This window comes from Lepidochelys kempii, chromosome 3, assembly GCF_965140285.1.
Source record: "Lepidochelys kempii isolate rLepKem1 chromosome 3, rLepKem1.hap1, whole genome shotgun sequence".
Lineage (NCBI taxonomy): Eukaryota > Metazoa > Chordata > Testudines > Cheloniidae > Lepidochelys > Lepidochelys kempii.
Genome location: NC_136382.1, coordinates 132,615,660 through 132,641,408, shown reverse-complemented (window position 1 = coordinate 132,641,408; position 25,749 = coordinate 132,615,660). Strand labels below are relative to the sequence as shown.

General features: G+C 41.6%; 1 protein-coding gene across 1 annotated transcript in view; it reads right to left on the bottom strand.

Annotated features, from left to right (window-relative positions):
• Nucleotides 1-25,749, bottom strand: part of TSNAX (translin associated factor X) — a 44,187-nt gene that overhangs the window by 7,019 nt on the left and 11,419 nt on the right. The window lies entirely within an intron of this gene.

Sequence of the window (25,749 nt, the reverse complement as noted above, 5' to 3'; positions counted from 1 at the left end):
AAGAAATGAATACCACAGTTGAAAGGTTCAGGAGAAAATTAAAGTTTCTGTTAACAGCAGCATTTGCAGGAATGCTAAGCCTGACACTGCACTCTTTATTCAGGCAGTCCCCACTATTGAGTATTTTTGATGAGTGAACACACACAATGGCTAAAAGACCAATTTTCCAGATAATTTTTCTCTCTCCTTGAGTCTGTCTGGCTGTACTTTCCTTCAATACAGCCTGTGGTGAAACTGACTAAGTGAGACACAAAGCCATGGTGCATATAGTGTGCGGACCAAGAGCCACATGATCATTTGATTTTTGCTCTTCAAATAACAAGAAAATATGAATTTGCATTATTCCATTTAGTTATTACTGGAAAGTATTGATTTCAGCCCAAGATTCCCACATCTTCTCTTTTGTGGGAAATCACAGAATCATAAAAATGTAGGGCTTTAAGAGACCCCAAAGTATCATTGAGTCCATCCCCCATGCTGAGGCAGGACCATTCATGACATATCTATCCTGTTCTTAAAAATCACAGGGGGGGGCATAGAGTGCGGCACAGCCGGAGGGCTGTGTCATGAAGGGGATGCCACAATCCTGTGAGTGACATGGGTCCCTGGATCAGAAGTGACAGTGGTGAGATGCCACCAGAAGAGGGCACACCGACTAGCAGATGCGATCCCCAGGACAGCCAGCAGGGGCGCCACAGTGGTGAGTCAAACCACATCACATGTGGTGGCGAATGTAGGCATTCAGTCGCTCCTGAGGGAAGGGGACTGAGTGAGAGACTCAGAGACTGTTTGACAGCTGCCCCTGTTAGAAGGGGAGTTTGAAAGACTATTTAAGGGATACTTGGGGGGTAAAGGAACTATGGAGCTGCCATGTACGGAGGCCTTTTTGGCAGAAGGCAGGTGCACCTTCCCAGGCTGGACCTCAAAGTTGCCGCTTCCAATGAAGGGGGTTGAAGAGTAACCAAGAGGGATTCAGGCCCTGGTGAGGCAGATCCTGGAGAACCAGCAGCAACAATGGGATACTTGCAGGAATGCCTGAGGCAACTAGCAGAAGAGCAGCGTTATCTGCTCAAGACCCTCCAGGAGGTGATCAGGGGCCAGAGAGCCTGGAGCAAGAAGACAGGTTCCAGGGTCAGGCCAGGAGGCCAAGAAGGGCAGCGTTATGTCTGTGGGTAGAGGGGACACTTGAATAGCGTGTGCCCCTATCGGGAAGAGGAGAAGTCTATCCCCAAAAGAAAGAGAGCAGGGAAACCCTAAGGTCCCCGACCTGTGAAGAGAAAAGGAAGGGGGGATGCTTGTTTCACCTGTGGAGAATCAAGGCATGTGAAGAGGCAGTGCCCTCACAGACAGAACAGGAGCCCAGGGAAGGGCAGCATCCCGATTGGGGATGAGAAAGGGGACCCAAGCCAGCAGAAGGGAAAAGGAGATAGAAAGGAACAGAAGGAGATGCCAGATACCCAGAGGGAGTGCACCAAGATGGTGGAGAAGGCCAAAGAGGCCAGGCAGGAGAGAAAGGAGAAACGGAAGAGAAGGATAAGTCCCTTAGACATCCAGCTGAAGGATGTGGGGACTTATACAGAGACCAATCGAAGGGAGCTGGGAACTCAGACCCTGGGAGAAGGGGTACTGGGAGAGCCAGCAGAGCAAGAGCCAGGGCTATGGGAGAGGCTGAAAGCCACCGAGCTGGCCTTGTACAAGACAGTGCAGAGGTGCACATAGAGAAATTTAGGGACACCAGGGAGGAGAATGACAAGTTGCTCCTCCTAATAGAGAACCTCAGATAGGAGATGGACACCCTGGGAGCACAGCTGCAGGGGAAGCAGGGGAGGTAACCTCCCCCCACCAGGGAAGTCGGTCTTAAGGGGGAGGGTATGTGATGGGGCGCCTGCCCACATTGGGCTCCAAAGGGTTAATAGAGCCCTTGGGAAGCTGCGCAGGAGGCAGCCAACCAGAGAAGGGCTGAGAGGAGCAGCCATCACAGCCCAGCAGGCCCATATAAGAAGAGCTGCAGGACAAAGCACCTTCAGTCACTCCCTAGAGCTTGAAGAGGGAGGAGGACTGGCTGCCTTATAGGCTGAAGGCAGCAAGAACCCTGGACAGAGCAGTGCTGCAGGCAGAGACCGAGGGAGCAAAAGGCAGCTCCTGGTGGGCTGCAGGGATCTGCAGGCTGAGGCGCTGAGGCAAAGGCACAGAAGGTGCTGGGGCCATGGGGAAGTAGGTCAGGGAGATCTGCTGAGGAGCTGGAGGGGATGCAGCAGGGTGGCCATCTACAGGGTCCCTGGGCCAGCACCCAGAGTAGTGGGTGGGCCTGGATCCGTTCCCCTCCACCGCTTGCCACTGAGGCATTGGCCAGACATTGAGCTGCAGCTGCCACTGAGGGAAGTGGCTGGACAGATGACTGCAGGTCCCCCGGAAGGGGGAGCACAGCGTGTGGCACAGCTGGAGGGCTATTCCATGAAGAGGATGCTGTGGTCCTGGGAGTGACGATGGTGAGACACCACCGGAAGAGGGAGCACTGGCTAGCAGAGTTGAACCCCAGGACAGCAAGGAGCAGGTGTCGCAGTGTTGAGTTGCACCACATCACACGTTGTTCAACCAGTTTTGCATCCACCTTGTAGTAATTTTATCTAGACCACATTTTTCTAGTTTATGAGAATGTCATGCATGACTCTGTCAAAAGCCTTACTAAAATCAAGATATATCACAGCAATTAATTGATTCGTTCCTTACATCCTGTAGCTAGGGTGAAATTCACACCTATGAAGAGGATCTTTTAATATTAATAATTTATATTGTGGTACCACCAGGTGGGGGCTTTGTTTTCCAGCAACGTATGGTATATAAGTCATAGACCCTGCCTCAAAGAGCTTACAACTTAAAAAAGCAAGACATAACAGGTAAATTAAACAAACAAGTAAGAGGGGCAAGCAGGAAGAGAAAAGATGGGCTAACAAATACTATGCTGTCAAGGTTCCTTCCCCACTCTGAACTTTAGGCTACAGATGTGGGGACCTGCATGAAAGACCCCCTAAGCTTATTCTTACCAGCTTAGGTTAAAAACTTCCCCAAGGTACAAACTTTGCCTCATCCTTGAACCCTATGCTGCCACCACCAAGCGTGTTAAACAAAGAACAGGGAAAGAACCCACTTGGAGACGTCTTCCCCCAAAATATCCCCCCAAGCCCTCCACCCCCTTTCCTGGGGAAGGCTTGATAATAATCATCACCAATTTGTACAGGTGAACACAGACCCAAACCCTTGGAACTTGAGAACAATGAAAAATCTATCAGGTTCTTAAAAGAAGAATTTTAATTAAAGAAAAGGTAAAAGAATTACCTCTGTAAAATCAGGATGGTAAATACCTTACAGAGTAATCAGATTTAAAACATAGAGAATCCCTCTAGGCAAAACCTTAAGTTACAAAAAGACACAAAAACAGGAATATACATTCCATCCAGCACAGCTTATTTTACCAACCATTAAACAAAAGGAAATTTAAAGCATTTTTAGCTAGATTACTTACTAACTTCACAGGAGTTGTAAGGCTGCATTCCTGATCTGTTCCTGGCAAAAGCATCACACAGACAGACCAACCCTTTGTTCCCCCCACTCCAGATTTGAAAGTATCTTGTCCTCCCATTGGTCATTTTGGGTCAGGTGCCAGCTAGGTTCCCTTAGCTTCTTAACCCTTTACAGGTGAAAGGGTTTTGCCTCTGGCCAGGAGGGATTTTATAGCACTGTGTACAGAAAGGTGGTTACCCTTCCCTTTATATTTATGACATATGCTGTTTTAGCATAGACTAGCTGTGTATACAATTTGCAGTGAACTGTACTAAACACAACTCACTACCTGCTTAGCACTTACCAGATTGCAGTTTTCTGTATGCATTACCGAAGATTTAAGCTGAGATTTAAGGAGGGACTTGAAGGAAGATCACTTGGTAGCTTGACAGATTTGGACTGGGAGTTTCGTCCTCCTTTGTAAGGGGCTGAATTAGGGAAAGTATATGATAAGTGCCCATAAGCAGGCAATTGAGGCTGGCAGAGTGTAAGGCAGCTGTTCTCCCTGGAGGTACGGGGAGATCTTCTGGGAGTATGTCAACTCATCTAGATATTTGTTTAGTATTCTAACAGGCTAAATAAAAAGCACTACCAAAGTCAGAACAAACTAAAATTTCATACAAGGATTTGTTTATACTGCTCTATATATTATACATTGAAATGTAAATACAATATTTATATTCCAATTGATTTATTTTATAATTGTAAAAATGAGAAAGCAAACAATTTTTCAGTCAGTGTACTAACATTTTTGTATTTTTATGTCTGATTTTGTAAGCAAGTAGTTTTTAAGTGAGGTGAAACTTGGGGATGTAAGACAAATCTGACTCCTGGAAGGGGTACAGTAGTCTGGAAAGGTTGAGAGCCACTGCAGTAACGTAATAGAGCAGATAGGTATGGTGGGGCTAAAATGTGAAGAACTTTGACAATGCAGACAAGAAGTTTGTACTTGACATGTTCGAAGATAAACAGCCAAAGGAGAGAGTTAAAAAAGCAGGTTGACAATCACAGCAACATGCCAGGAAAATTATTTTAGCAGCTGTATTTTGAATACACTTCCGGGAGGCCAGAGAGGAGAGACTGCTGTATTCAAGACACAAGATGATATGGCCTTAGACAAGAGTTTTGGCAGTGTGGGCAGTGAGGAAAGATTGAATCTTGGGGTGAAATCTTGGCCCTACTGAAGTTGATGGGGGTTTTGCCATTGACTTCAGCAGGACCAGGATTTCACTCCTGGAGATGATGTGTAGGAAGATGCAGCAAATTTAGATGCAGCCTGGATCAAAGGAAAGTCAAAAAATAAAGCCAAGAATATGTATATGAGCAACAGGGAAAATGGTGGTGCTGTTCAATGTGATCGAGAGGGGAACAGAGAGAGGGTTTGGGGCGGGGGGGAATCAGCCTATAGAAGGCCTGTCATACTACAGCATTAATAAACTGCTTAATGGTGACCTACAAGGATATTTAAGAACAACTGTGTCCTTTTTATGCTATTTTGATGATGCTGGCAGGGTAAGGGAAATAGGTTCATTGTTCAGAAGCCACCCTAAAATGCTCTTCACTGGTGAAGAGCCATTAGAGGCTGCCTCTGATTATGCCCCCTGTGATTGGGGAGAAAAGCTAGAACAATCTAAGGCTACACCTAAAAATCTACAATGTAAATAAAGCATTTTGAACATGAGTATAAAAGGCTGGTAAAAGGAATGTGCTCAATCAGAATCCCCCAAAAGGTTTATTAACCTATAAGTTGTAGAAACTGTTGGATTTCACCACTTATCCTTTCCCAGGCTCATCTTGTACTCTGTTATGATGCAGTGATATGTGACCAACAATTCATTACGACATTTTCTCTCATTCTGTATATAAGCAGTGAGCTACCAGATATAGCAGCATTACACATGGGAACCTCTGTCAGAGCACATTTCTGCTGTCTTTGGCCTGGACAATCAACGGGGAATGAAGGATCAGGGGCCTAATCAACTACTTCTGCCAAAAGAGATCAAGTGAGCGCCCAAATTCCTTATTCATCATTCCCTTGATCACACCAACCCATTCCCTAAATTCACCCATCCACAGCTTCCTCTTTCCTTCTTCAATTTCTACCTCCTGCACACACATCCTGTTTCTCTTTCCTTTACTTTGTCCTACATTCTGATCATCCCCACATACCTCTCAACTCCCACTTCTCACACTGCCTGTTTCACTTTCACTAACTTTCGCTCAGAAGCATTAAACAAAAACATCTGGTTTGCCATTTGCTTTCATTCAACCCTTCCACGATTTTGGTTAGGGTCTCCTTCTTTCAGAATTATAATATTTATGCTTACATAATGTTTTGTATATTGTCTTCCAAATATGTCTAGTTTATTTGGTAGCTCAAATTACTCACCCATTTGGAGCTGTTTCCACTTCCAATAGCATTTCTGGGCTCCCTGGTAATGACTACTTCGCTATTTTTTCCATAAAAATAATCATACTTGACCATAGTATTAGGCAGCAGTTCTCAAACTGTGGGTCAGGACCGCATTGTAATGGGGTTGCCAGGGCTGGCGTTAGACTTGATGGGATCTGAGGCCGAAGCCACAGCCTGGGGGCTTTAGCCCTGGCCGGTGAGGCTTGGGCTTTGGCTCCGGCTCCGCTGCCTGGAGCGGCAGGGCTTGGGCTTTAGTCCCCGCTCCTGGGGTCATGTAGTAATTTTTGTTGTCAGATGGGGGTCGCAGTGCAATGAAGTTTGAGAACCCCTGGTATAAGTCTTTCTAAAAGCCCCCTCTCTGCCAAAAGTAGTTCAAAGATGACATTTAAATGACCCACGACCTTGAAATAAGGTGTTTTTATGTGCAGGTAAAAGGATGTTTAAATATGTTATGTTTTAGCTTAATGGAAGGACATCCGCTACTCTCAGCAAATAATCCCCAAGGTGAAAAATTCCATCCCATTTCACTATTCCATCCAACAATACCTTTCCCCTTCTGCTCTTGTTTTGGATATATTCCAAAATAGGATTATTTATGGATTGTGCTGCCGGTAACAGTTGTTTATAAGGCTGCTTTTATGTAATTTATTTTATTTTCCCTGTACCCACACGGAGAAGTCCAATTAAAGATCTCTAATTATTTCTAGTAGCACTTTCTACAAATACAGATACAGTGTATCAGAACTGAGAAGAGGTTTTGGCATGTTTTGTTACATTTACTGTATGTCAACAATAGTTCATTTAATCTTCCATCACCACCAGTTATCCTACTAGAGAAATGCAATGAACGGCAGTAATGAGCTATGCTAACGTTCTCATGCATTTTGAAAACTGAAAGATTGAGTAACTTTTTTTCTAGCAAACAGATCTTCTGCACACAGTCCCAATACATTCAGTAGAAATATTCAGCAGAAAGATTTTCAAGCAAGTTCTTACAGGGACCCGATTCAGAGATCAAAACTGACAACAGATTTTAGCAGTACACTCCTTGTCACTCCCCACTGAAATCTAAACAAATAGCCAAAATTTCAGTTTGCGTTAATGTTGGTGATGATTTTCTTTCAAAGTTCATTTCATTTTAAAGCTGGAGCAACTAGGGGGCACACCCCCTAAAACAGACAGTCATCTCAACATTACTAGTATAGCTGGAAACTGCAAATACATAAGATGTTGCCAGACAGTTACACACAAGAAGCAGGAATTTGTGAGGAGCAGAAAGGAAGATGGGGCCAGGAGGCTGAGGAGAGAGACGGGAGATTAAGGGAAGGAGCTGTGAGGGAGACAGACCAGTACTATGGGAAGGGGATGGACAGTGACAGAACTGCAGCTGTCCAATCTGTGGGATTAGAGTAGGTAAATGGAAGCTCCCGTGCCTGCCTGAGGTGTGGTGGGGAATCACATTTCTGCATATGCATACTGAAATTTCAGCTTGAAATGATTGCACCCAAATTGGGGCTAAGGGGCTACCTCCTTAAGGTTAAAAAAATGCAGAAGACCAAGAAACACAGCCAATTAAACTTTAGTGTAAATTTTGAATGTAGACTCTTTTCTACATTTCTACATAATCTCATGCTTTCAGCCAGTAATTTATAACTCTTAAACTCTCAGGGTTGGCAATAATGAGTCTATTTTCTCTCTTCCTGCATATTATTTGTCTGTTCCTACTCCCCCGTCAGTCTTGTTTTCATTCTTTCTCCCCACACTTCCTTCCTCTCTCCTCCCCACCCTCAATCTCTTAATACTTCCACTGCTGGGAGATGGCTAAATGAGACAGTGCTGACTCCCTCCTACATTGTGCAGCAGGACACAGGGCACTGGGTACAGCAATCGGAAATGCAGTACTGGGATTTGCTGCCACCACACAGTGGCCACAGAAAGAACAGCCGGGGAAATCCTGTTCACCCCTTGCACTTCAACAGGAATGAGATATCAGCTGTGCTGCAGGATGGGAGGGGGAAGGCAGGGCATCACTCAAGGGTAAATGAGTGAGTGTTGTGAAATTTGCCTGTAAGAATTTGAACCTGCAGATGGTACAGGTATTGGTCTAGAAAAATTAATCTGATGTTTAGGCCACTAAGCTACCCTCTCATCCCTATTATTTAAAACCTGTAACTGGACTCCTGTGGAACATCCTTTCATAAAATTGGACTACAGCAACGCTCACCACCAACAGAGTGGGGTGCCTTTCCTGATCCTCAAAATTAAACACTTATAAAGCAATGGCAAATTAATGGGTTGATGTGGGTTGGAGGATCTCTCTTGTAAGCTTGTCCCCAGGATGACAAAATTAGAGAACTACTGGAATATCCAACTGGACCAGATAATTAACTGAATGTTTCTACAAACACAAACGGCAGTAAAACAATCAAATGGGTTAATGTTTAAATTAGGGCTGTCAAGTGATTAAAAAAATTAATCACATGATTAAATTAATCTGGATTCATAACAATGTTAAACAATAATAGAATACCATTTATTTAATTTTTTTGATGTTTTATACATTTTCAAATATACTGATTTCAATTACAAGACTGAATACAAAGTGTACAGTGATCACTTTATTATTTTTGATTACAAGTATCCGGCCTATAAAAACACAATTGTATTTTTCAATTCACCTAATACAAGTACTGTAGTGCAAACTCTTTATCATGAAAGTTGAACTTATAAAGGTAGAATTATGTACAAAAAAACCCCTGCATTCAAAAATAAAACAAAGTAAAATTTTAGAGCCTGCAAGTACACTCAGTACTACTTCTTGTTCAGCCAATCGCCCAGACAAATGGGTAAGTTTGTTTACAGTTGCAGGAGATAATGCTGCCCGATTCTTCTTTACAATGTCACTTGATGCATTCTCATGGCATTGTTGTAGCCGGCATCGCAAGATATTTACGTGCCAGATGTGCTGAAGATTCATATGTCCCTTCATGCTTCAACCACCATTGCAGGGGACATGCGTCCATTCTGATGACTGGTACTGCTTGATAACAATCCAAAGCAGTGCAGACTGACGCATGTTCATTTTCATCATCTGAGTCAGATGCCACCAGCAGAAGGTTGATCTTTTTTGGTGGTTCGGGTTTTGTAGTTTCTGCATCGGAGTGTTGCTCTTTTAAGACTTCTGAAAGCAGTCCCTCCCAAATTCTGGAAGGCACTTCAGATTCTTAAACCTTGGGTCAAGTGTTGTAGCTATCATCAGAAATCTCACATTGGTACCTTCTTTGTGTTTTGTCAAATATGCTGTGAAAGTGTTCTTAAAATGAGTAACGTGCTGGGTCATCATCTGAGACTGCTATAACATTAAATATATGGCAGAATGTGGGTAAAACAGAGCAGGAGACATATAATTCTCCCACAAGGAGTTCAGTCACAAATTTAATTAACACTGTTTTTTTTTAACAAGCATCATCAGCATGGAAGCATGTCCTCTGGAATGGTGGCCGAAGCATGAAGGGGCCTACGAATGCCTAGCATATCTGGCACGTAAATACCTTGCAATGCTGGCTACAAAAGTGCCATGCAAATGCCTTTTCTCACTTTCCGGTAACATTGTAAATAATAAGAGGGCGGCATTATCTCCAGTAAATGTAAACAAACTTGTTTGTCTTAGCAATTGGCTGAACAAGAAGTAGGACTGAGTGGATTTTTAGGCTCTGAAGTTTTACATTGTTTTGTTTGAGGGCAGTTATGTAACAAAAAAAATCTACATTTGTAAGTGACACTTTCACAGCAGAGATTGCACTACAATACTTGTATGAAGAACTGAAATACTATCTTTTGGTTATCATTTTTATAGTGCAAATATTTGTAAACAAAAATTTACACTTTGATTTCAATTACAACACAGAATAAGACAGATATATTAAATGTAGAAAACATCCAAAATATTTAATAAATTTCAATTGGTATTCTATTGTTTAACAGTGTGATTAAAACTGATTAATCATGATTAATTACTGAGTTAATCACATGAGTTAACTGCAATTAATCAGCCGCCCTAATATAAATGTGATCATTAGATTTCAGAGTTGACACCCTATTAAGATTAATATCTTTCACCATTCTCAGTCTTTATTTCAATTCAAGTTTTCTGCAGACTCAGGAAAATAGCTTTTATTAGATTCACATTAACAAAGTTCTGTTTCGGTGATAAGTACTAGAAACTGAAGTTGATTATACGAAAGCTTAAAGTTCTTTAAAACTATCCACCAGCTGCTTATTTGCTGTGGTAGTGTCCTAAGGTTTACATATTTGGGGATGGAGTGAAGTCAAAGGTTAATTTTATAACAGCATGCAGAAAGAAAGCTGAATCTAGAGCCAGCTTTCCTCAGACATCAGTGATTTGGATATCCTGTTGTGAGAAAAGCTTTTTAAAAAAGAGCTATAGTAATACTAAACACTGGCCCGTGCACAACGGAGACCGCTAACAAGGCCAAACAGAGCATTAAACCAAAATCTTCATAGAGGTCTTTAAGTTTAAAAAGTGTTTTATTTGCTATTGTTTTGATTCACTGTAGCAACTTTTCAAAGACTGAGTCAATATGCCATGTTGAGTTATACAGCTTTTTGGAGTCTTGAAACAACTTTTAGGAGAGAATACAACTTGTGCCATGTCTACACAGGCAAGCTGCTCCATCCAGTTTTACTCAAATCAGCTTTTGAACTGATTTAGTTAAACCAGCGCAAACCCGCATGAACAATCTTAATGCAGTTTAAGAAATGTTTATCTCCATTTAAACAGATTCTTAAGTGACAAACTAAACTGAAATAAGCATATCCACAGAACCTTTTGCACTGGTTTAAGTACACAGGTTTAATATCATATAATTAGTTAAACCACTACAAATGTCTCATATAGACAAGACCCACATATGTTGTGTGTAATTATGGTATGCGCCTGAAGGGTCCTCTGCTAGTTAACATAATGCTTTCTCACCATCAAGAATTACAATTCCTCTACATTCCCTTCCTCCCACTTCTCCCCCCGCTACTTTTTTAAGGATGGATTCTGCTGTATATGCTGTGGTCGTTTATTTGAGGTACTAAAATGCTCATATCTGCATGTTTTAGTACTTTGTTGGCATTTTGTTTATACACTTGCTTATTTTATCCAAAAACCTTTATTTAAAAGTTACCAAAATAGAATGGCACCTTCAGTCAAGGCTCTAATTTGCCTCCCCAACTATATGAAGACACAATGATGCAGCAATGTTTGTTGTTAACTAAAGTACAAGGTATAAATTCAGCATGGAAAAAGGCAGGTGAAAATCTATTGAGTTTTTAACAGTCTCTATAGCATCCTTTCCACTATTGTATAACTCAGTCACAATTCTGCTCTGCTTTCAGGCTTTCATACACACGGCAAGGTTAAAGATAGCATTGGTCTTATAGCTAATTTAAAGACAAAATTTCAAAGATAAAAGCGGCAACTAACAAAATGTCACAAATGCCATCTCTTCTGTACAAAGCTCATACTTGGTGATGAATTTTATACACCTGTGGCCTCATACCTGTCTTTTGCTCCTACTTGAAGCATCTCTTATAGATGTTCCATGATCAATTCTATACTCTTGCATTGACTTTTGTCACAAAAATTTAGTCATTCTGTTGAATTCAACAAATCAAAGAGTCAAATATTCTAGATGAATTTTTAAAGGGGGCTGGAAAACTATGACCAATAACAATTGCGGTAAAAAAGTATTAGTTTCCTGAGCTGAGGGGTAATCAAATGCTAAGTTTACCCACTTGTGATATGTTAATAGGAGTAATCAAATCCCACTGGGCATTAGCTGATCAATACAGGAGTGAAGAAGGAATTTTTCCCTTTGTACAGCATTGCACAACTGGTCAAGTACATTGTAGCATGGCAGATGGGGGTGAAAGGAGATGTTCTTCCGCCAAAGTATCCACTAGAGGCCTGTGCTGAGGATGGGATATCAGATTTGATGTCACATTCACTGTTATATGACAAATTTTACACTACTTAAAAATCTGAGGCCAAAACTAAAAAGGTGCAGACTCCTTTATTCCTGTGGAGGGGTGCCCTGAGCCAGCCTCACCAATCCCTCTAGTGGTCATGATGGGCAGTAGCAACAAAGGCAGGTTTCAGAGACCTGTCATTATGCAAGGCACTGAATTTAGCCATATGGAGTGGAAATCTATCAACGTCATGAAAAAACTCGTACAGATATAGACAGACATCATCTTCCTTTCCAAATGCAAACAGATGGACATCATACCAAAAGGACTGAAGGTAAAAAACCCATTACAATCTAAATTTGTTAGCCTCTAAGGTGCCACAAGTACTCCTTTTCTTTTAGTAGCAACAAAGTGACTGGTTGGCTGCTGCACTGTGGTCAGGAACCACAGCAGAGAAGGGAAAGAACTCATATGAGCTCCCTGTCCCCCCATCTCACTAGACCTCTGAGACCAGGGGATCTGGAAGGGGGAACTCAGTCCTCCACATGTTCGAGGGGTGACCTGGTCTATTTTCCATGGACTCAAGAGGTCTGATCTTCAGTCTTGCTCAGCCTTCTCCCCTTGCTATCTACCTGTCTGTCACTCTGGGAAACTTCCTTCCACGCACAAGGAAGCTAGAGGAGGCACCTCCTCTCCCCACATCACCCTTCTGCATCCTCACTGATATAGGACAGTGGGAATGGAGTCTCAGGCTCCAACTCTGGGGGAGGTGCAGGGCTGCATATCTAGAGCAGCTTCACAGCTCTGTGCCCATGGAGCAAGTGAAGCAGGATTTGGTCCTTGATCAGGAAAGAAAAAAGCTGAAGTTTCAAGTCAGTGTAGTGGCTTTGTAACATCATGCGTGCATGAAAGATCTCAGCTTGACTCCTGATGCTTTGCTTTCCATTCTTGGAAGGAGAGAGTGTTGTAGAAACAGGGCAAAAGGCCCTTGGAAGGGAGAGAGCACATTACCTTACATCACAACAGAAAATTAAGGACAAGCTCAATGTTATTTGTAAGGGAGCCTTGTTTGTGCCTGGGCGGCCTACCTGACTGGCAGAAGAGAGGAGGAATACCCACAGTTGTCACTGGTGGCCAGCTAATCACAGAAATATGGATTTTCAGTGATATGAAAGAGGCAGTCAGGATCATCCCTCTGCCCCAGACAGCCTGGGTCTCCGATCAGATGGATTCAACACAAAGAGGATCAAATCTGGTTATACTCTATTCTGTATCAGTTTTGTTCACTGGAGTGCAGTTCTTATGACACATTTGCCATCTGATGATAGAGTCCTCCAAGGTTTCTCTTGACCCTCTCATTTTCTTCCTGGGTTTGTTCCCAAACTGTGGTCTGTAAGCTACAGGTGATGTGTATAGCACTTGCCTGTGGACGCTAGAGAACTTACTGCTCACATCATGCTGGCTCCTCCAAATTCCAGCTACTAATAACTGTATTAAAAGACAGCTAACACACACTATATCCTTCCCTAATATCAATTTTCCATGTAAGCAACTGCTGCAGTGATGTTACAGCATTACAAATGGGAAGGGAGGGGTCCAGTCAATGGGTGGAGTGATGTACACTACACAAGGTATCTATTATAAGCTGACCCGTACTATGAAAAACTTTGAGAAACCCTGAATTTATTGCATATCCCAAGTCTCCTCTTAGCCTCTTAGCCTCATAGTTCTCATCTCACTAATTCTTCCAGAGTTCAGCTGATAACCAATTATTTCATTGATTATATCCTGTTGAACAGTGGTTGAATTAAGTTTAGATCACTGCATATTCACAATGGAAACAATTCTTTAAATTCTCACACAGATATTATGAATACTGCAGCAGTCAGTAAGAGAAGAGGTTTTAAGTTTGCTAACTATGCTTGCTGCTTGGAAGAGAATGGAAATGGTTTAGGAGGGTGGGGAGAGAATAGGAGAATAGAATAGTTCATCAAGACTGAATTAAGAAGGGAAAGAATCCCAAAGATCTGAAAGAGTAATGACACTGGCTAAGAAAAGTCACCATTTAGCTATTTTTAATCAACTGTGTTTAAAAACAAAGTCTATCAACAAAATTAGATTGGATAAACAGCAGCTTGTACACTGATAATTCTTGAATTTTTCAGTATCCTCGTCAAGAAACTTTGTTTCCATTTCTGGCATATTACCTGGCTCTTGTTCATGAAGAGGGAGGAGGTGAACTTGATTAATTTTTCTGCTCAAACGTGTTCCTGTGTTAAGTTCTCCCTAATATCTTTCAATAGGCCAATGACTTCCTTCATTGATCTCTTCCCCTTTATGTATTTAAAGGATACTGAATTATCTTCATGGGTGATCCTTCTACAATTATTTATTATGCCTTACTAAGTTTATTTTTAGACCATTTCAGCTTTCAAGCAGATGATTAAACACGTCATTCACTTATTTTGCTGCAATACTTTTATAACTTGCTTAAAATCAACTGTGGATAACTATTCTCACTTCTCTTATTTCAGAACTGTATATTCTTTTCTTGAATGTAAAGGTTGTTTTATTTTAGAAATATACATAAAAAGGAGTTGTGAAGGTTAGCTCCAGTACGAGATGTTTATCGTATAAGGAAGATAAAGAATAAAGCAGTGAGAACAAAAACACAACAATGGGAAAATGCTTGTATGTCATTATGCAGAAACTTATCAATCAGTACAGTTTCTAGTCAACAGAGCTCTGCAGACACTACAAAAATAACCATGTTTAAACATGGCTTAATCTTGCCTATTTGGACAGAGGGGAAAATGAACATTCATGCTAGCATCCCACGTTATGACGCAGGTAAATATCTAAGCTAAAACATGTTCCTTTAGCAGCACAATAACACTTCCCCACCCATCAACACATGGGCCTTGTCTACACTGGCGAATGCAACAATGCTGGGAGCCTTGGTGGAGACTGGCTTCCAGTGTTGTACACACCATATTAATTAGAACTGCAGTGTCCCTAAAGAGGACAAGGCCACAAGCAAGAATAAGCCATATTATAACACTGTTTGGCCATAACTAAATGTCACAATGTAGTTCTTTTTCTAGTATAGGAAGTGCCTACGGAGGAGACATTCTGTGCTCTTAGACTGTGTCAACACTGAGATTTTTCATAAGTAATTCCACTGCTGCACCCATCACTGCAGCTCATCCAAGCACAGCAACCATGGGAGCACCAGTCAACACAAGATGCTGACATTTTTATAACAATGTCATCTAATCCTGTTGAGAGGAAGTGTAGACATGGTGGTAAAAAACTGATGGTAACTCATGATCTCCTTTGCAAGAGTTTCTACCACTGCTACTACCAGTAAAGGAACACCAGCCATAATGCAATGGAAAAGCTCAGCTAGACAAGGCCCTACCTACACTCATTATTATTCATTTGTATTACAGTAGGGCAGAGAGGCTCCAAACAGGTCAGGGCCCCACTGTTCTAGGCATGCTGCAGAAGAGACTGTCCCTGTCCCGAAGATCTTACAATTCCCTTGATTTGCATGGATGTAACAGAGATCAGAATCAGGCCCCAACTGGTTAATGCTTAGACAAATATCTAGATTGGGTCCTTAGGGACTTCATTCCATCACCCACAAGTCCTAACTATGTGCAGTATGAATGTCTATCAAATGCATGGCTACCCTAATTTACCTCAATCCCTATAATAAATATTTGCTTTCAGTTGCCTAAGAAGGTAAAGCTTGTTAAGTGCTTCTCATCTTTTGAGCATAATGGAATTACTACATTTATGCAAACTAGTCTCAGAATATACTTTGAAATATTTCCACAAATATAATTTATGATTTATAAAGCATGTTGTTTGGGGTGCTTAAGTTTGGTGTGTGCATTTGGCATACATTAGTGACATTGTCACAGTATTCATTTATTAGAATAGACAAAACAGTCATCATGAAAAGCTACTCTCTCTGCTTCATTGTAAAGCTTATGCCTAGAATCTTTCCCAGTCCTTCTCCTGACTGACTTCCTGCTAAAATTTTAAAGAAACTTTACACATTTCCTCACAGGATATATTTGATATATATTCCAAATTGAGGCAAGGGGCAGGAATTCTATATTCCAAATGTTAACATTTTCAAAATATCAGCAAAGTGGGACATTCACAACATAATAAATTAAGAGTTGTACATTAAAAAAGGGACTCATTATTTCAGTATCTCTGTTTGCTCGTTTAATCATCCTTTGGGACAATCTGTACTGTTAAGAAAAGTGTAGAAAACAGGCATCAGTTTTTGTTGTTCAATTATTAGTGCTATACTCAGCGTTTGACCTCATACAAGTATCCTTTAGGGAAACATCCTGCATGCTGTTAGCACTATTCTTAATGAGGGAAAGCATGGAACTCCTTTAGTGCTCTGCCAGAATTGTTTTAACTTCAAGTCAAAAGAACAACTGTTTGGAGTAATCCCAAAAAAAACATTTAACAATTAAAGTGGCAAATAATATTCCCAAACATCTAGCACTGTTCCATTTATAGACTAACAGTTATTATACCAAATAAAATAAATATCAGCCAGCTTTATTATGCAGCTACAGTCATGACTCCATAATTAAGGTGGTTAAGATGGTTTCCATTACAAATCCAGTTATGACCCCTCCTTATTCTTTCTGGGAGAGGTTGGGTGGGGAGCGAGAGGATGTTTCATGTTTGATTTCTAGCCAGAGGAGAATATTTTTAGGAAGTGTGAGGTTAATTGAACAAGCTGGTTTTGAGATATGAGACACTGACTTTTTTTTAAATTCTTTTGTCATTTCATGCTTAATTCAAAAATGTTTTGGTCCAAAAAACTTTGCATGTGTTTTTTGTACTAGTCCTCAACAAGAACAAGTGCATAGGGCTTTTTTTTTTTTTAAATACTAACTTGGAGAAAATGTTAAAATTATTAAAAGGTCAAGGTTAAAACTCTAGCCGCTATGTAAAGGCTTCTTGGATATTGTAACTTTCATGAAAGATCTAGCAAGTTTACAAGCTCCACTGTAACTAATCTAGCCTCTAGTTTTTTTAAAATGAACTATCCAACCTTTTTGTCACAATGATAGACTTAGAAATGCAAGCCAGTAATAAGGCTTGTACCTTTCTCACTGATTTTTCTTTATGACTCTTCTTTACAACTATGGTTATTCATGATAAATTTTAGTCTCTTCTATCCCAATAGTATTTTTGCTTAACCACCCTTCATTCCCCTCCCGATTTCCTGCATATTCCTGACAGTATGCCATGACCTTAGATACCAGCATCAGCACAATCATCCATAGAAACGCATCACACTCCCATCGGTCCCCAAGCCAATGCTTTTTCTCTTTGCCACCCCTACTCCTGAATAGAGAGTGGAAGTCCCTGTGAACAAGGTGGTAAGAGGGGTATTACCAACTCACCCAGGATTCTCTGACGAGTTTAACCTGTGGTCATGGCGTAGGCTGACTACATAAAGTATAGGGCCATGTCTACACTAGCACTTACATCAGCAAAACGTTTGTCACTCAGGGGTGTGAAAAGAACAACCTGGGCAAAGTACGTTTTGCAAGCATAAGCGCTGGTGTGCACAGCGCTGTGTCAGCGGGAGATGCTCTCCCACTGACATAGCTACCGCCGCTCGTTGAGCTGGTTTTATGATGTTGATGTGAACTCTCTCCTGTCAGCATAATGCAGCTACACAAGCACTCTTAAGCGGCCGCTGTAAGCTTGTAAGTGTAGACATGGCCTGAGTCTTCTTTCAAAACTTTATATAACAACAAAGGGCAATCATACAGGCATTTCCTTAACTATAAGCTAGCTATCCATGACAACCAATGCAAGTCTCACCTTACAATGACTGGGGAGCTCAGTGTGCTGAAATGGATTCACTGTCTGGACCTTTCTTCCTCCACCTCACTCAGCTCCCCCCTTATTTATTTATAATTTTCCTAGGACAGCTGCAGTGAGAGGTCCCCCCCCAGTGCCAAGCTTTAATGTTACATTCAAACTAGCAACAATCAACTAGAGCAACTTCTAAAATATTTGTTAACCCTTATCTGACCACTTGAGAGAAAGTAAAGAAAAGAAAAACTATAATCAAGAACATTCAGTTCTACAATGAATGTGGCAGAGTAGATAAACACACAGTTAACACTCAATTCAACAATCAGCATGGCAGAGCAAGTCACATGTTCTCGAAGTTAACACTCAGCTCTGCAGACAGCAAGGTCAGTTTCACCCAAGGTGTTCCGGAGAAGGGGACAAAAGAGAATTCTCTCTACTCCTGCTGCACTCCCCACCTCGAAGTCTAGGACTAGATCAAATGTCACCTCTCTGAATCAGAAATCTACGAAGCCCTGCCATCCTGCATCACTGCCAGATGTCATGCTTGTGAGGGACGATCAAAGGCATGGTGCCTATCATAGTTCATCTCTAGAGGGGAGTGCTTGCCTCATGGCTACCTCTTGTCTTAAACATGATATTTTAACGTACATACATCATGTTCAGCAACCAAGCATTATCATTCCAATCATAACTAAAACTTATGAACCAAACAGTACAATTGAATGTAACATGAAATTTAGCATTCCCATTCCTGTGGGTAACCATCCTAAGAAAATTTCCCACCAGCTAACTTGTCCTTCCTTTTCAATTATCTGTGCAACAGCTTTCAACTGTTTGACCTCATGAGTTACTTTAATTTGCAACTTTTCTTCTTTCTTTTCTAAGTAGTCTGTCTTGCAATTTCAGAAAAGTCCAGCAGTTGCTGTACTGTCTAGCAGATGGCGGCAAATCAATTGGCTGTAAGTGGATATTCAATTTTAAGTCCACTTTTTCATTCTCATACATGACAGCAGGTACTCAAAAGTAGATGTCATCTACCCGAAGGGTGGTGATACTGGAATCAGCTTCAATGGTATTAACACAATACCTGGATCTATCAGGCACTCTTCTCCATCCAAAGTCACTGTACATACAAGAGAATGAAAACACATTCCCTTCTCCAAGATAAAAATGTTAGTTCCTTCTGGTCGTATTCCCTCTACCACATACTTTCTAATAAATCTAATATTCTTGGGTCAGTGGCTGTTGACTGTTTGGTCAGTACCGTTATGCAGGATCAACGCTGGCACGACAATGGGTGCGCATACACCCATGTGTTAAAACTGATCACCATTCCTGATGTTACCAAGCATAATTGGAAACCTGACCCTGCATCCAATTGCTTAACACTGCAGGCAATGCTCCCAGTTTTACTGATATTGTGACTTCCTTAACTATTTCCCGCACAAGTATTCTCCTTCCCAGCATGCTAGATCTTAAGATTCATCTCCATTAAAACATCTCTCAGAACATCTACCAGTGATCTTAACTTACCCATAATTAGATTTGTCAGCGGTCCCATTATTTCTAACACCCAATGGTGTAATATTTGAAATTCTTGATCCATTCCTGCTTGCTTCTATAGGGCTTGTCCCACATCCTTAGTGATGCTAATCAATTTATTCCGAATTACTTCTAAATGTAATGTAATATTCAATACATCTACTCCTGTGCCTATTCCTCCTAAAACTGTGCCTACATGTCTAGCCCTTCTGTGTGGATCATGTCATTCTACTCATCCCAGGATTTGATTTGACCATCCTGGAACAGATCTTGCTGAGTGGCTATAAATTGGGAACAATCTGAATATGTATACATGATAGTCAATTTCCACTGGGGAATTTTCCATGTATAGATTTACCATTGAAGGTTGATTAGTACAGTTTGCTGGCCATTGGCTTTAAACTGTGTAGAGGTTATGCTTCTATTATCTTATTACACCGTCCTCTCAGCACCTGCTCCTCACCATTACTTGGAACCACAGTGATTACGGTGCTCGGAGTGGTAACCCTTGGAACTTTAAGTATCAGTATAACAACAGGTCCTCCACAATAGGCTATTTTCCTACCTGTAAAAAAACAACAACATGTATAATTTCCTGCTCTATCTTCACCTACTCTGAAGTTCAATCACCCTTTCCGGGCAGCTGCCCATCCACTAGGTGGCATTATGGAAGACTTTCAGAAGCACTCACGATGGTCCTATTCCACAACCACCCAAACCAATGTTCATGTTCTTCTACTAAAGCTCCATTCCTTGCATTTCTCAAAGACACCCAACATCCAAAACTAATGTTTTGGCCCTTTGGGAAAGCTAGCTGGGACTGGACTGACATTCTGCTTCCATCTCCTACCACTGCAGTTTGTCTCCACATCCAAGCCAATAGGTTTGGGTTCTTGGTCCAAAAGCTTGGGATGTTCCACGTCAGGGTAAGAATCACACCTCAGCTAAAGATACTAAAATCACTTGCCTTTCTAAAAAATAAGATAGTTATTTCCCTGCAAATGTTTTAAATAAACTACTGTGGAACCACTGTTCAGAATTCTTAATCCCTACCCAGATATACTCGATAAACTGTTGGACTAGCTTTACGATGTGATATGGCCCTTCCCAGCCTACAGTAAGAGAATGATCTCCTCCGTCCAATTCTTTTTACTGCTACTGAATCTTCTACTTACTACTCCATTGTCTGCTGAGTTCTAATAAAATATTTATCCATTCTCTTCTGAGTATCCCCCATATTGAATGCTACAGTTTGATGAACTGACACTATGGTCTTTGCTAGATTTGCAACCCACTTATCTGTTAGAACCAGGGGCTGAAGCTCATAAGGGACTGGACTAAACCAGATTTTTGGCAGTCTCATTGCCCATCCTGTAATCATGTCATCGGGTAAGAGTCCATACGAATCGCAGGTGGTGGCCCTGATGGCCTTTAAGATAATTGGGAGTTTTAGTCCTATTCTTTTCCTGATTTCTTTACCCTCTTTTTCAGAGCTTCCTTAATAGTTCTATTCATCCTTTCTACCTGCTTACTTACATGGGGATGATAAGAGAGATTAAATCTTTGGTCAATTCCACAGATTTTCATGGCATTTTTCATCATGCTACCAGTGAAATTAATTCCCTGACCTGAATCTACCCGTTCAGGAACACCACACCTTGAGAACGCTTGTTCAGTAAGGATTTGGACAGTAGTGTTGGCAGAATTATTTCTGGGGGGTATAGCTTTCACCCATTTTGTGAAAGAATCTACAATTACTAGCAGATGCTTATTCTCTTTCACTATTCGGAGCAGTTGTTAAATGTAATCAAACTGTATTCTAGAACCTGGACACACAGATGACCCCAAGGTCCCTTCTTTACCCTTCTATCTGCATTCACTGCTGCACAAGGAAAACAGCTGTTAACATACTGCTCTACATTCCAGCCTTGATTTAACCACCATCTCACCTAAGTTGTTCCTTCGTTTTATTGATTCCCTAATGTCCTCCCTTATCGTGAACCAGTACCATAAGATCAATCCTATCTAATTCAGGTATTACCCATTCCCAATTTTCTCCAGTTTTCATCAAGATTAAGACTTCTTTAGTCACTTCCACTTCCATTTTATTAAACTTTCCTACCTTCAAGATAGCCTCTTTAATCTGTTTTACTTTCTCACGGGTTTCTTGTAACTATACCAGGCCATGATCTGTGAGCTCCACTTTGGGGTTAACCACTGCCTGTACCTGGCCCTCCTCTTTAGGTTTCCCCCCCAAAACTGTTTCTCCATGCTGCCTACTTAGCTAATTGGTTAGCTGTGCTATTCCAATAAGCTTTTCCACTACCTTTCTTGTGAGCTCTTACCTTGATTATCTTTGGTTGTTTTTCCTTTGCTTGGCTAAGTGGATGATATACTGCAATAATGAGGTTATGTTTTAGAGGTTTCCCATTGGTGGAGGTCATGTCCTGGGTCTCCCAGCGATGAAGCTAGGTTACCAGGGCTTGACAGACCCAATCTGAGTGTGAATAAAATGGCTTTCTGAATAACTGGGATTTCTTCCAATCCTAAAGCAATAGTTACTAACTCTACATATCATGTAAACTGAGTACCACATACAGCATATTGAATTTTGCTTTCTGACTTTGGGTCTCTTAAGGCAAATCCCATTTTAGGTTTCCCCTTTACAAAATAAGAGGATCCATCAACAAACCACATCTGTCCTGATTCTTGATTTTGGCTCTCATTCTCTCATATACCTCCTTCTAAACAGACAAGATCCCATCCACATTCTTCAGGAAGGGACACTTGGGTGTTTCTCCTTCATACATCAGACCGTATGCCACAGCTGATGATCCATCACTAGCTTCTACCTTAATATCCCTATCCACTAACAATAAAGTTCACTTAGCGAGCCATGCACAGCTGTCCTCAATTTTATCTGACAGCAAATATCTTTTAGAAGTATGAGGGGTTCAAAGAACGACAATGTTATATCCTGTCAAGTAGCTAAAATGAATTATAGCCCAATATGCTGCCAATACCTGTATTTTGCAAGGCAAAAGTTTTACTTCAGTCTCATCCAATATTTGGGAGGCACAGGTTACTGGTTTGTCTGTTCCCATGCTTTCCTGCATTACAATCACTCCCAAGCTGTTTCTGTAGCACTAACTTCTAACATGAAAGGTTTTTCTGGGTCTGGTTAGCCAGATTTGGAGCCTGCGCTAAGCTTCCTTAAGTTGAGTTCCTTAAGTTGCTTTGGTATGAGCTGGAGTCCAATTGCATGCCTCATTTTTCTTGAGCAATTTGTACAAGGGGGCTGCCTTTTCTGTATATTGTAGAATAAGTTCCCTACAAAACCCTGTCAGCCCCAGAAAGGATCTTAGACGGGTAACATCAGTTGGTAAAGGCAGCTTCACCGTCTCCACTGGGTTTATACCCCGGGCATCAAAAGTGATACTTAACAAGTTTACAGAATCCTGTACTAGTTGGGCATTTCTTTCATTAATCTTTAGCCCCACCTGATATCATCAACACCTCATCCAAGACTAGGTGGTGTTTAAAGTTCTGCGTATGTATTAATATGTCACCTGCATATTCAGTGACATTTCCATTCCACTGTACCTTGTCCAAGACTTTGGTCACATGCACATGAAAAATACTGTGGCATTATGTTACAATTCAGGGACCCTGGTACAGGTAAACTGTTCTCCCTGGAACGTGAACACAAATTTATACCAACACTCAGGGTGAAGAGGGATAGCCCAGAACTCCTTTGATATACCCAGAACACTTGGCCCTCTGCCATTACATCTTCATATTACACTATCATGGGTGCTGTCACTGAGGTGACAATTTTTAAAGCACAATAGTTAATAGCCACTTTCATTCCTGTCTTTCACTTACAGTGACCTTAGATGCTACTTGTAATTATAGCAAGTTTACAGATATTTCACACAAAAATGGGATTTTTCAAGTTGGCAATGTCATCTCTTTAAAATGAACTACACCAATTCACTTCTCCCCCTGCCCCCAGAGCATGTCAGGTTTTCTCACTTGCTTTCTGAGCCTCTGCTGTGGGGTCTCCAGTATTCTGAACTGAATGAAATTTCTCAGTCCTTTTACACCTAGAATGCTCCTGGAAATTTATATGATCTGACAGCAATATGGAGCAGAGCCTTTAAACGCTGTGAACACTACAAAACTATCTCTAAGAGATGTAACTTGCAGCATCCAAGGCTTGGAATATGAACCAAAAGGGGATCTATGAATTTCATAGGTTCTACTGGCAAAGTTTGTGTGTTTCCATCAGGCCTCAAACTGTTCTGTTCATACTTAATACCAGGTTATAACCACCTGACAACTGCATTGAAGGATTCACTGATGTTATAAGCACTACCTTAACTCAAAAGACAACTTACATATCCAAATAAAGATTTCAAATAAAAACAAAATATTCGCAATACACTCAACTCACACTGTTCACAATTTCTTTGAGCATTTACTCTGCAACACTACAAAGCAATTTATAAACTTTCTTAACACTAATTAATCTTCATTGGCTCCATAGGACGCTAAACTACAAGAGGCATTAAGATACACAAACATACACAATGCGTAGTTTCTACTAAAAGTCACGTTCACCTTTTAATTGGACTAAAAGAAATATATAACTGGTAAAGAAACACTGATAGCCATGAATCAATGAAGGACTGCAATATGGTGTAGTGCTGATGTATGGATGTTACAGTGCAGATGGTCCAAGTTAAGAATGAATTTTAAGTATAACCATAGTTTGGAATTACACTGACAAATGAGCTGTAAATTCATGAATAAGTATGCATTCACAGCCTTGACTTGGATGCAGCAAGTTACATCCCTTATAGTTTTGTAACTTGGGGGAATAATATAACAACCATAACTTTAAAGATTTTTGTTTGCTAACTACTATAGTCATTCAGGGGCACTTTTTTAACACTCTTTACTCAAACAAAATTCTCATTGATGTCAAGGTGAGTTTTGCCTGAGTAAGGAATGACAACTGGAACCCCGACATACTGATTAATTACTCAAGATTTTCTTTAAATAAAGCTTGGCAAGCAGGAGGCCTGGAGTATAATGGCTGATTTTTCTTGTGAGATGCAATAAAGTAGGCATTGCAGCTGATGTTAGGTAACATTCAGGTTGTGCAGATACACTGGTAGTTAAAGTCTCTCAGATTTTTTTTATTTTAAATAAATCTCAGCAAATTCCTCCTTCTTTCTCTACTACTTCTGCCTGTTATTTCTGCAAATGCACATATCTGGAAGTGTTAATGACAATGAGAAATGCTTTCTTAGCCCTAGAAAATGGAGAAACATCAGGGCAGGCTGAGTGTGATGCTGGGCAAGGTTACAATTAACATGTTTACCCATGTTATATAAAATGGTGTAGTTGGGAACTCTAACTTGTGCAATGATCCCCAACAGATTTAGTAAAGAACACAATGTAACCCCCAAGTGCAGAATCTGAGCCTAATTTGCAAACGTAGATACCCAGTCCCTAAATTAGAATACCCAATTATAGATTTAGACTAGCATTTCTCAAGCTGGGGTTCCCGGACCCCTGTGGGTCACCGAGCGTACTCCAAGGTGTCTGTGGGCCCTGTTGATCAACTCCGGCTTATCAGGCTCCCTGCCTGCCCTGCCTCTGCACTGCTCCCGGAAGCAGCTGGCACATCCCTGCGGCCACGGGGAGGGCAGGGGGTCTCCGCGCGCCGCATCCCACTCCCCTCCCCCCAAGCACCAACTCTACAGCTCCCATTGGCTGGGAACTGCGGCCAATGGGAGCTGTGGGGGCAGTGCCTGCGGGCAGGGGCAGCGCGCGGAGACCCACTCCCTGCCACACCTGGGAGCCACTGCCAGAAAGATGTGCTGGTTGCTTTTGGGAGTCGCCTGAGGTAAGTGCTGCCCAGCCGGAGTCCACACCCCTCACCCCTTCCGACACTGCAACCCCCTCCCAGAGCCTGCACCCCTCAGCCCCTCCCGCACCCAAACTCCCTCCCAGAGCCTGCACCCCCTCCTATACCCCAACCCCTGCCCCAGCCTGGTGAAAGTGAGTGAAGGTGAGGGAGAGTGAGTGACGGAAAAAGATGGGGATGGAGTGAGTGGGGCACAGGAAGAGGTGGGGTGGTGCCTTTGGGGAAGAGGTGGAATGGAGCTGGGGCCTGGGGCTGAGCAGGGCGGGCTCGGGGGTCCCCAAAAAATTTTAAATCAAAATGGGAGTCCTCGGGTTGCTGAAGTTTGAGAACCGCTTTTTTAGACAATCAAACTGGAACTTAGGTACTCAGAAAAAACACTTTCAAGAAAGAATACCAATACAAGCACCCACATGAAAAAAGGGGCGGGGGGTTCCCACAGTTTTTT